The 13,413-nt window shown below is 39.6% G+C and overlaps 1 long non-coding RNA gene across 1 annotated transcript; it reads right to left on the bottom strand.

The window, feature by feature from the left end:
* Positions 1 to 428: 428 nt before the first annotated feature.
* Positions 429 to 11,361, bottom strand: LOC121395017. Its single transcript, XR_005962173.1, has 3 exons — positions 10,969 to 11,361; positions 7,741 to 7,911; positions 429 to 3,292 (listed from the first exon to the last, which is right to left on the bottom strand). It is a non-coding gene; the product is annotated as an uncharacterized LOC121395017 (long non-coding RNA).
* Between the last annotated feature and the right edge of the window lie 2,052 nt (positions 11,362 to 13,413).

Genomic DNA, 13,413 nt, shown 5'->3' with positions numbered 1-13,413 from the left:
TGTTGGATACCACAAGACATTTGTCATAAACATATATGGCAACTGCTTATCAGTCTGTGACCCACTAGAGCCCTTTTATGTCCTGCAGGAAGGTTGGCTGCAGCAGGTCTGGACTGGGAGTCAAAATAGGCCCTGGCATTCCAAGTACAGAGAGCCCCAATCAGCTCCCCACCAGCCCACTAAATAGTGACTTTCTATGTCATCTTATGACAGCCCCACAGATTGCCAGTCCAGGCCTGGGCTGCAGTGACCAAAAAGAAACAAAGACAGAAAAGCTGCCTTTGGTTATCTGTTTGCTTCTCTAGCTACAATCCTAAAAGACAATGTGCATCCCATTTGCTCTTCATTGCAACAGAAATAATCCATGCTGCAGCTGAATTAGAAACTGGCTTCAGACATTTATACTGCAATATGCATTGGTGTTAATGACCAAAGGCAATTGCCTAGGATGGTGAGAAAATTAGCAGAACTGAGTGATATTTGTAAAACATTAGGGCTAATTTACTAACATTGGCGCTAGATTGACCAGTATAGTTACCATTAGCAGCATCGGCAATTCATATTTTTCTACTACTAAATTAAAAAATGGAAGCATCAATCTGATCGGATGCTTTGGGTAATTGCACTAGTGCAGGAATATTTTGGTTTAAACACAGTCATAGTTGTTACTGCACTATAGGCCACAGTATTTAGCCTCCCAGTCTTGGAAACTGCAGTCCTGCAATGGGACGGACGGCATGTGTGTTACATATCAAATATGTACATTTCAACTGTGAACTTCATATATACCTGTATGTTCAAGATGTGATTGTCCAGCTGAGCTACAATAAATGTCTGCCTTAGCACGGGCGTTTTTGGAGCGATCCGACGTGCTGGGCAAAAACGCAAGCATCAAGTTGGATGAGACGGAAATAAGGTAAGATATACAAATGTCGGATGAAGTCGCAGTATTGATCCGACACAACACGACCATCGGATGCAGATGCAGTGCACAGTGTCTGCATCCGACAGTCGTGGAACATCGGATCAATACTGCAACACCATCCGACAATGCCATTACTTACCTTATTTCTGTTGCATCCGACTTGACGCCTGCTTTTGTTTCGCATCGCGTCGAAAAAGCCTGTGTAGTCCTACCCTTAGTGCTCATGGTGTGCTGTCAATTCCAAAGACAAATCTATCAAAGCTCAACTAATGCATTCCTGAATTTTGTGCAGTGGTTTCCAAAAGTATAAAATCAAGGTTACATTTCGAAAATCCATGATGGGCTGCACTTATTGAATTACATTTTCATAGCACTATTCAAGCCAGGCTCTAACTGTAATTTGTAGACCCATAGATCTGTACAAGATGAGTAGCTATGAGCAGTGTCTTGTGATCTACATTTCTACATTTTATGCTATTCTACTCATTCAGTGATGGAATTATAGTTTAACAATTAATGGCACTATCAGGGTGGGTCAGGCATGAGTCCTGTCAGCGACCAAGTTCCAGTGTGGACCTGGATCAAATGAGAATGAAGCTTGTTGGAAGTGGGCTGGTTTTTCGGGCTAATTGGAGTATGTTTGGACATACAGTAACTGGGTGTGGCAGGATCAAGGGTGTGAGATGTTTAGACATTAGGCTTTTTTTTTGTAAATTAAGTTTGCATTCTACTTAGCTGGCATGGCCAATCCCCCAGGGGAGCCAAGAATGTAGTGGGCTAGCAGCCTACCATGGGGGAAAGGGCATTTGCCTTCACTTTCTCCAATTTCTGTAAAATAAAATTTGCAAAAAAGTGTTTCTTGTACAAAGTGAATCCTGCACTTATAGCTTTCCCATGTTTTGTTGTCTGAATCTTTTCTTCACATACTGTAGGAGAAGGTTCAGCTCCCAAACAGGTAGTGCATATCAGATCTGTGCTTTTAGATGTCACTGATTGTTTGGTAGAACAAAAGAAAATGTCACACAGCTTTAGATTTACTGACTCTAAAACACATGAACAAAATAAATGCATGTAAGATGTGTCAACCTTTTCAGGATTAAAACTTTTCAGAAAACATTGGAGCATTTCACATAACACGCCTTCCCTCGAAAACCCCTCAAATCATTTTCATACAAGTAAGCTAAGAATAAGGCACTGTACTGTGATTAACAATAATGTAAATGCTGCTGAATCGGATTGTTTGCCGTACAGGTTCAGTAGTTTGTCATGTTGCCATCTTGTGGTTATTACTGGAATTAGAAGAATCTAGAATTACAGGTTTCCAGTGTTTCCAGTGTACCTTTCTCAAAGTAAACCTTTTCTTAGAGACTGCATTTCCACACTACAAAGATTGAAACTATTCCTTTGCCACAATAACTGCATTCATGACAATATTATGCAATATCTGTTGTTATTAATCTATTTGTGGCTCCAGTATATGTGCATGGTTGTGAAATTGTGTGATTTGTGGTGCCATAAATCCATCCTATAGTAATGGCCAATAATATCGGCACCTCTTTACTTTTTGCAAGTAGCTCTCAAATTTAAATTAAAAAAAAAAATCTAGTGCAAAATAAATATGAAGTTGACAAAGCCAGGTTTCCTTGCGTCACCATTAAAATTACAGAATTATGCTCAGAACATTGACTAATTTTTGACACACTATAATTGATATATGGTAGACTTTAAACATCCTGACAAAGAGAGGGGTTTCTCCTCTGAAACATTGGCTGTGTGATTTGTCCAATTGGTACAACAGGATAAGCTTCCCTGAGCAACTACAAGTCTCCTCTTTGCTCTATTAATATTTGGTAGCACATCCGTTGGTCAAATCAAGCTGGGAGAACTTTCCTCATCTCTCGACAGTTTTGCACACTCTTTGCATACTGCTCCATTCCACCTAGGTTTAAAAGTTGATTTTTTCCCTACTGCAGGTTTTCAGATCTATTCATAAGTGTTCAATGAGATTTAGCTCTTCGTTCACTTCAGAACTGGGAAGTATTTTGTCTTTAACTGTTCTTGGGTGCTTTTTTAAAGTGTGCTTTGGATAATATGTCCCGGTGGAAGACCTAAATGCAGAGATCAAGTTTTTGCTCAAAGATTTAAGGTAAGGTAAGCACTTAGGCTTGGGCCAGACGATGCATACAATTGCGAATTCTCCACAGACAGAAAATACACTGCCCTGCTGCTCCTCTTGTCCTCTGAACTGCAGCGAGAAATGCAATATGTCCCTTTTCGGTAACAAAATGCACTGTGACTGCCTGCACCCAAGCATAGACAGTGCCTCACCCTGGACAAAATTCAAATCATTTTGTTTAATGGAAAGTTCTGCAAGGGAAAGAAGGACAAGCTTAGACATAAGTAAAAGAACTATAAATAACAATAATAATAAGTTAAATAAGTTAAATTCCTAATTAAGATCTATATGTGCTTTTGTCTGCAGTGACCATATCTGAAAAGCCTCCTGTTGTAACTCTTGTTTGTTTCAGATCCTGTTCTTGCCTTACAATCACTTTTTTCAAGACCTACCTGGGCTATTTTATGTTTTTTCCAAATAATAATATTATTATAAAAATAAAATAATTTTTTTCCTGTTTTTTTTTTACGTTTATCACTAGGGTGTCCTCCTTAGGGGGATGGTAGTTACGTATTAAAGACTTGTGTTCATTCAGTCTGATCTTAAAGGGATACTGTCATGGGAAAACATTTTTTTTCAAAACAGATCAGTTAATAGTGCTGCTCCAAAAGAATTCTGCACTGAAATCCATTTCTCAAAAGAGCAAACAGATTTTTTTATATTCAATTTTGAAATCTGACATGGGGCTTAGGCTACAGCGCAAAAGCGTCTGCGCTAATACACACGCGGCGATGCGTTTTCAATAAGGGCAACTATTGAAAACGCATCGCCGCATGTGCATTAGCGCAGGCAATTTTGTGCTGTAGCCTATGGGGAAAAGACGCTGAGGCAGACTTGGCGATAAGTCGCCAGGCGACAAAATCTCCCCGAATCTCCTCGTCTGGCCTTACCCTTACTGCTGTACTGAAAGTTGGAGTGATATCAACCCCCTCCCTTTCCCACCCAGCAGCCAAACAAAAGAACAATGGGAAGGTAACCAGATAGCAGCTCCCTAACACAAGATAACAACTGCCTGGTAGATCTAAGAACAACACTCAATAGTAAAAACCCATGTCCTACTGAGACACATTCAGTTACATTGAGAAGGAAAAACAGCAGCCTGCCAGAAAGTCACATGACATGGGGCAGCTGGGAAATTGACAAAATGTCTAGCCCCATGTCAAATTTCAAAATTGAATATAAACAAATCTGTTTGCTCTTTTGAGAAATGGATTTCAGTGCAGAAGTCTGCTGGAGTAGCACTATTAACTGATGCTTTTTGAAAAAAAACATGTTTTCTGATGACAGGATGCCTTTAACCATTCTACTGGTTTGCCCAGCATAGGCCATGCAACATGAACAATTTATACAGTAAATAACCCCTTTGGAGTTACATGTGTGGAAGCCACTTATGGGCAATTGGACACCTTTACAAGGATGTGCCTCTTTGAATGTCCGCAGTTGTGGCAGAGAAATGTTCCAGTGGGGCATTTCTCATTTGTAACCTGCTTTATCCTTTTGTTAATCCTATCACCTATTGCTACCCCCTTTTATAAAAATGTTTGAAAAAATAGGTGGGAGGGAGTGCCTGTATGATCTTGTTGTGAAACCAGTTTTATGGGTTAAAAACGCACTACCTGCAAACAATAATACTGTCACTGCCAATTGTAGGCTGATTACAAGTAATGACACATCTAGCATTGGATTCTTTTTATTATGCAAACAATTTTGTTTTTCAACCAGTTTTTACAATGAGACCAGATAGAAAAAATGTTAACTGTTGCGTGGCAATGAAGAAATCTCAAAAAAGTGAAACAGTATCAAAATGTCAATTGTAGAATGACAGTCTCCATTCTGTCACATTTTCTAACAGTTTAGGTAACAAGTGGGTAACATTACTTACTGTAAATAATCATTAATAAAATAGAATGAATAGTGTAGAAGAATCATCCCAAACTGATAAATGCAGAATAATATGTTCAATCCGTAAAGTGGCCACTGCCACTTTGCTGAGAAAACTCAGCAAAGATCCAACATTGTTCTGTTGTCAAACAGAACTATAATGTTAAAAGCTTTATGTCCATTTAACAAACATATATATTACTGATTTGCAGGACTGAAGTTATTAAACAAAATAGCAATGGGAATCTATTGGCTGTGCTCCTCTGAATGCTACGGCTCTTTGTTGGCAGACTCCAAAGATGCCTGCAAGAAGAAAAGAGTGGCTGAGCAATTATTTTGGCAAGTTGTCTGGGACTACACCTGGTAACCACCCTTTAAGAAGTGACTACAGCACAGAAAAGAACATGTTTAAAAAAAAAAATACTACTACTATAGACTTACCCACAAATAGTGGAATCCTTTATGGTGCTCTATTTTACAACATTGTAGTAACAAACCTAGTCTGTGTCCACTGGGTGGCAATGTTGGCTATTTATAATTTCCTGGTGGGTGTGTAGTGCTCATTTCATTGGTGAGTAGAGCAAAGTGTAAAGCTGGGCATAGACGCCCAGATCCTCGATTCGTACGATTTTCGGATCGTGTGTGGAGAGTGCTGACATCTTTCGTCCGGCGGAGATTGGTCGTTTGGTCGATTGGACAGGTTTGATTTTGACCCGACCGATCCCGCCGGAGCCCATTGCGCATCGTAATCGGATCGTTCGACCATACGGCCGAATGTTCAGATTACCCCCGATATAGACATGCTCGTTAATGGCATATCGGGGAAAGATCCACTCGTATGGCGATGTCACCAAACGAGCGGATCTTTGCGTCTATGGCCACCTTAAAGGAGAAGGAAAGTCTAAAATCAACTTAAAGGAAAACTATACCCCCAAAATGAACACTTAAGCAACAGATAGTTCATATCATATTAAGTGGCATATTAAAGAATCTTACCAAACTGGAATATATATTTAAGTAAATATTGCCCTTTTACATCTCTTGCCTTGAGCCACCATTTCGTGATGGTCTCTGTGCTGCCTCAGAGATCACCTGACCAGAAATACTACAGCTCTAACTGTAACAGGAAGAAGTGTGGGAGCAAAAGACACAACTCTGTCTGTTAATTGGCTCATGTGACCTAACATGTCTGGTTTGTTGGTGTGTTTGTGTGCACAGTGAATCCTACGATCCCAGGGGGCGGCCCTTATTTTTTAAAATGGCAATTTTCTATTTATGATTACCCAACGGCACATACTACTAGAAAAGTATATTATTATGAAAATGGTTTATTTACATGAAGCAGGGTTTTACATATGAGCTGTTTTATACAATATCTTTTTATAGAGACCTACATTGTTTGGGGGGTATAGTTTTCCTTTAATCTCTAAGTGTTGACCATGAAAAGAAAATACCTTTACTAGCAAGCATTCCCACATTCGTTTTTTCATTAATCTTTGGGCTGCAATTGTTTTTTTTAAAAATTTGGAACATGTAGATAAAAGCATACCAATGCTGCAGTACAGAAATCGTTCTCAATAGGGCACACGCATGCGCAGTAGCTCTCAGCCGTGCCACGCGCATGCACACTAGGTTCTTGTGGGTTCCCTGTGAAGCATGACGTTTTGGTCACGTGATGATGCCGTTCGTTCGTCATCGCTGACCTCTCTGCCTCCACCTCATTGAATCAAGCTCCAATCGCGCTCCTGCTTCTCTGTTGCGTGAAAACAAAGGGAAGCTTTGAAGCTCCTGCGCTCGCTCTGGTTTTAATTTACAGTTTGTCAGCGAGCGCAGGAGCTGAGGAGCGGAGCTAAAAAACTAAATCAAGCAACCCAGCGTGCGGGTCTGTCTGACTGAGGTCTGTAGTAATGCATTATTAATAAAGGAAAGCTCCTTGTTTGCAAAGTCAGTCAGACAATGCATGTAAGACTACATCACCGGGGTCCACGTAGGATGCGCATGCGCAGTACAGAGGAAGCCAATTTGAAAATGGCGGCGCCAAAATGTTAACAGCGCCGAAAGTTCTGAATGCAGGTGCACAGAAGCAGCAGTGATCTTAAAGTTTTTAATGCAACGTTTCAGGAGGGGGCCTGATGGCAAACCTAATGAAGTAGGTTTCATTTTTTTTGTTTCCTTCTCCTTTAAGTATGGTGGAGATAGAGGCTTGTCTGCTGAATGTAGTGATCAAATTAAGAATAAATGCATTCTAAATGATGAAACCAGCACAATCCAGTAGTCATGACACAAAGCTATGCAAAATTATACTGCATATCACATTTAAATCACTTTGACCCACTGGCTGCCAACAATGTAGAATCTAGATTCCTACTGATTGGAGTGCTAGGCAACACGTAGGTCCCAAAGGGTAAATCATCATAAATTCTACTGACAAACATGCTTGGGAAAGAGAGAGAAAGGTGGAGAGAGGTATTTTCATTTCCCCTTATATGTATTCATGAGTGAACCTGTCCTGTTTCGCTTTGCTGAAAAATTTGTGAAACTGCAAGAAAATTTGCTGAAAGAGAAATGAGCTGCGTGGCAAATTTTTGCCACAGTTTCACGAATATTTTCACCGGCGGCAAAACCTTAACACAATCTGTTCATGGAATAATTTTTCGCTCATCACTACTTATATGTAAAAATATCATTTTTGAGGTTTGCAGAGTAAAAACTTAATTTGACATAATTCTGAACATTTTATGGCTTTTTTAGGCCTTACCTCTTTTATGGGACATTTGTGAGAGAGGCGCTCCTGTAGCTCCTTCTGGAGCTCTTTGCGTGTTCCTAAAGTCTGCTGGGCCAATAGAAAATCAGAGAGCTCTTTCAAGTCAGTGTCATTGAAATACTTGGCAAAGTGCTCAACATTTTGCTTGTTTGCTGGAAACAGCTCCTACGAGACAATACCAAAGTCACAATGCTATTGGTAAAGAACAAGATAAAGCTGTGGGTAAATAAATCTCATGTAAACCTGTATGTATGTAACTATAGTTTTTTTATTTTTGTTGTTAGTGTTTCTGACAGAGGCCATGATTAATACTCAATTTATAAATATTGTATTTGCATTATAGGCAATTTTCCTCAAGGCTTACAAAGTAAGTAAGTGAGGTTGAAAAAAGACACACATCCATCAAGTTCAACCTTTTAGTTTTTTTTTTAATCTGCCTAACTGCCAGTTGATCCAGAGGAAGGCAAAAAAAACCCATCTGAAGCCTCTCCAATTTGCCTTAGATGGGGAAAAAATTCCTTCCTGACTACAAAATGGCAATTGGACTAGTTCCTGGATCAACTTGTACTATGAACTACAGTATCTCCAATAACCCTGTATTGCCTCACTTGCTAAAAAGCCATCCAACCCCTTCTTAAAGCTATCTAATGTATCAGCCTGTACCACTGATTCAGGGAGAGAATTCCACATCTTCACAGCTCTCACTATAAAAAACCCCTTTGGAATATTTAGGCGGAACTTTTTTCTTCTAATGGGAATGGGTGACCTCGTGTCAGCTGGAAAGACCTACTGGTAAATAAAGCATTAGAGAGATTATTATATGATCCCCTTATATATTTATACATAGTTATCATATCACCCCTTAAGCACCTCTTCTCCAGCATGAACATCCCCAACTTGGCCAGTCTTTCCTCATAGCTAAGATTTTCCATACCTTTTACCAGCTTAGTTGCCCTTCTCTGTACCCTCTCTAATACAATAATGTCCTGTTTGAGTGATGGAGACCAAAACTGTACGGCATATTCTAGATGGGGCCTTACAAGTGCTCTTGGAAGGATGATCCCCTCCTCCCATGACTCTATGCCCCTTTTAATACAGCTCAAGACCTTATTAGCCCTTGATGCTGCTGACTGGCATTGCTTGCTACAGCCAAATTTATCATCTACAAGGACTAAAGGAGGCCCTATAAATGTCTACAAACACCACAATCATGGTCTTAAAACAAAGTATATCAGGAAATGCTTTAGTATGTAGAGCTTAGAAAAGAAAAGGAAAATAGTAGATAATCTAGAGACATTCAACTAGATCAGGGGAATAACCTGAGTTCATGAGGAAGGCAATTTGTGGCAGTGGATACAGAACTCTACCATCCTGTAGAGCTGGTAGGATCTAACTCAGTAAAGCAAGCCAGCACAATTTAAGCATGTATGGGATAGATACAACGCAAACTGGAACTAAGCACATAATCGGCAGGCAGGCTGGAACCACTGATTCTTTTCCGTGATGCAACTGAATGTTTCTGTTTGAAGACTCAGAAACAGGGTAGAAATGAAACACTGGCCTATGCCAAATCCATTGTGTAGTGCAATATGCCCCTCACAGCTCTCTCTCCACACAGTATAACTTGAAAATAAAGTATTATAAACCCAATATTCTCATGTAAGAAAAAGATCTGACTCAGAAACATGTACAGTATATGGCCACTGTAAAAGCAGGTGACTTTTTCACAAGTAAAGATATTTCCAGCAAACGGTGACTATCCTGATGAGTTCTTCTGTGAGTTCTAGACAGGCACAAGCCTTTAAAGTTAAATATATATAAAATGGTGTAGCCCTTTGTACATAAATGTGAAGGTGTTGTTTAAAAAAGGCAGTCATCAATACTCCATATGCAACTTCCCCTTAGCTCAAAAGATGTCTACTTTGTTTTGGTCAGAAATTAGCAATTATTGTCATCATTACACCCAAATAATAGTGAAGCTACCTTATTTTAAGAGTAAAGAGTTAAGTATAAGGGCAAGTCCAGGAAAGTTAATGTGCTGCTATTTCTGTAGTTATAGATCTAGAGGACATCTACTGGATACAAAAAGGAAGCTAAAGGGGTCATTTATAATGTGCAAGGCAGGTTGCATCCATCCAGGTCCGGACTGAGAATTAAAAAAGGCCCTGCCATTTCAGGTACACAGACACCCAAACAGCCCCCACCAGCCCCCTAAATACTCACTTTCTATGGCACTTATAGCAGCCCCTCTGGCATTTGCCAGAACCCACAGACTGCCATTCCGGGCCTGCATCCATCATAAGCTAAATGCAGAACCACAGTCCCACTAGCTTTGATAAACAGAGGGTGTTGTTGCTTGTAAGCCTCTGATGCCAACTTAAAGGGTTTAGTTTACCCTTGAAAAAAAAATGGAATACTGTGTGTTCCTTGCAAAGAGGTTTTTTCCTGATTCCACTGTTATATATGTGCACCACTACACACTTTGCGCTTTCACCTTATCTATGCAAGATACAAACAACACATTAACCAGCAAGGGTCTTAATCAATTCCCCAGTGTGCAACATACAAAACATTTCTATAAAAATAAAGCAAAAACAGAACATTATAAAAAAGAAAAGATTATGTCGACATTACAACACACATATGAACATTCTATTCATGTCACCATGTAAAATGCCGATCACATCTCTGCCAGCTTACTCTGTCTTCCCTGTGCCTCTGTACAGCTGTAATCCTGTTAATGACTTTACAATCACAAGCAAAGTGTTGCTTGGAATGAGACAGAGGCAAAAGCGTGTGCCAAACTGGTAAAGGAACTAGGAGAAGGGTATATGGGAATGCAACGGGCTGTAATACTGTATAAATGTATGAATACAGCAACAGGTATTATGCTAATACCTGCTTACAGACCGATCGTCAGACGTTCCAAACCAGTTCTAGCCAGCAGGTGCTATCCCTGCTCTTCAAGACTGTTTTGAGTCCACCGACTGGAACATGTTCAGGGAGGCTGCGACGGCTGAAGATAGTACAAACTTGGAAGAGTTCACATCAACTGCGGTGTGCTACATCACCAAGTGCATCGATGATGTCACTATCTCCAAGACCATCACCATACTGAAGTGAACTGAATATATTCATAAAGAACCATAAACATCTGGAATACTGTACACAAATGTATGTCTACCTTGCCCAACAGGACTCAAGGACTCACACTTGATATACCTTCATACAGTCCTATGTGTAGCACCATGGGTTCTGGAGAGACGTTATTTTGTTTCCACTATGTACTGTATTACTGTATATGGCTGAAATGACAATAAAATCCACTTGACTTGAGGTGATCAGTAAGGATGTTGATGTGTAAAGATTTCAAACATTTTCTAATCACAGTGTATGGTGGAAGCACCAAAAATCACTTTCACATGGCAAAGAGAATTAACACCAAATCCACTTGTGTTTTCACAATGTAAAATAACTGCCAAAGGAAACATTGGGCTAATTCATCTGCATTTACACATTTCCCCCCAATATTGACATATGTAAAATGTTTATTAGTAATGTAAGGAAATTCAAGATTAATACAGAGATGTGTGCAGATCAAAAGCTACTTCACCTCACTAATTGCATTCACTCAGCCTCCCAGCTTTATTTCACACCGTGTTCCTTGCTGGTGTATAAACCACAAAATTACAACTGACATTTGCTCATTATAGTACTATTTGGAGCCTTCTATCTATAGTACGTGTAAAAGTGCGTAGTGATAAATGTAACAGTCAATGTATGAGTAAAAGTGAGAAGCAGGGAGTGTAGCTGTGGTGTGTATGTATATTAGCAAGTACTAGTGGGTGCAGCAATTGTATCTAGCATAAAGTGCATGTATTATAGTGTGTACAGATCAGTGTATCAGTAAGTGCCAAAGAGTGTAGCAGTTGTGTGTGTATGTGTAATTGAGAATACCGATTAATGTACGAGTTATATGTGTCATAGCGAGTACAGGTGAGTGTAGCAGTGTGTGTGTGTGTGTGTGTGAAATAAAACAAATAAGTGTAGCAGTGTGTGTGTGTGTGTGTGTAATAAGACAAATAAGTGTAGCAGTGTGTGTGTGAAATAAAACAAATAAGTGTAGCAGTGTGTGTGTAATAAGACAAATAAGTGTAGCAGTGTGTGTGTGTGCAATAAAACAAATAAGTGTAGCAGTGTGTGTGTGTGTAAAAATACAAATAAGTGTAGCAGTGTGTGTGTGTGTGTGTGTGTAATAAGACAAATAAGTGTAGCAGTGTGTGTGTCAAATAAAACAAATAAGTGTAGCAGTGTGTGTGTGTAATAAAACAAATAAGTGTAGTAAGTGTAGCTGTGTGTGTGTGTGTGTGCGTGTGTAATAAGACAAATAAGTAGCAGTGTGTGTGTGATAAAACAAATAAGTGTAGCAGTGTGTGTGTAATAAGACAAATAAGTGTAGCAGTGTGTGTGTGTGTGTGTAATAAAACAAATAAGTGTAGCAGTGTGTGTGTGTAAAAATACAAATAAGCGTAGCAGTGTGTGTGTGTGTGTAATAAGACAAATAAGTCTAGCAGTGTGTGTGTGTGAAATAAAACAAATACGTGTAGCAGTGTGTGTGTGTAATACAACAAATAAGTGTAGTAAGTGTAGCTGTGTGTGTGTGTGTGTAATAAGACAAATAAGTAGCAGTGTGTGTGTGTTTGTGTAATAAAACAAATAAGTAGCAGTGTGTGTGTGTGTAATAAAACAAAAAATTGTAGCAGTGTGTGTGTGTGTGTAATAAGACAAATAAGTGTAGCAGTGTGTGTGTGTAATAAGACAAATAAGTGTAGCAGTGTGTGTGTGTAAAAATACAAATAAGTGTAACAGTGTGTGTGTGTGTCTGTGTGTAATAAGACAAATAAGTCTAGCAGTGTGTGTGTGTGTATGTGTAATAAGACAAATAAGTAGTAGTGTGTGTGTGTGTGTGTGTGTGTAATAAGACAAATAAGTGTAGCAGTGTGTGTGTAATAAGACAAATAAGTAGTAGTGTGTGTGTGTGTATGTGTAATAAGACAAATAAGTAGTAGTAGTGTGTGTGTGTGTGTGTGTAATAAGACAAATAAGTGTAGCAGTGTGTGTGTAATAAGACAAATAAGTTTAGCAGTGTGTGCGTGTAATAAGATTATAAGACAAATAAGTGTAGCAGTGTGTGTGTGTGTCTGTGTGTAATAAGACAAATAAGTCTAGCAGTGTGTGTGTGTGTATGTGTAATAAGACAAATAAGTAGTAGTGTGTGTGTGTGTGTGTGTAATAAGACAAATAAGTGTAGCAGTGTGTGTGTAATAAGACAAATAAGTTTAGCAGTGTGTGCGTGTAATAAGATTATAAGACAAATAAGTGTAGCAGTGTGTGTAAAGTATGGGGAGTAGTGGAGCTGTCAGTCAGTGCCTCCACACTGCACTGTCCACTAGATGTGCTGCTGCTGATCGTTCCATTACCCTGAGCCCGATATGTGTATGGCAGGTGGCCCTGGCACTTATTGTAATGCTGCTCGGGTGCCTCCGCTGTTACACACAGACAGACAGATACAAGCAGACAATAGGACTCCGGCTGAAGGGCAGTCTCTCTCTCTCTCTCTCTCAGACAAACTCACACCGCTAGCTGGCAGCAGTGAGCTCAGCCTGA

Source organism: Xenopus laevis, chromosome 6S, assembly GCF_017654675.1.
Source record: "Xenopus laevis strain J_2021 chromosome 6S, Xenopus_laevis_v10.1, whole genome shotgun sequence".
Taxonomy (NCBI): domain Eukaryota; kingdom Metazoa; phylum Chordata; class Amphibia; order Anura; family Pipidae; genus Xenopus; species Xenopus laevis.
The sequence above is the reverse complement of the archived record's forward strand: the minus strand, read 5'-3'. Positions and strand labels throughout refer to the sequence as shown.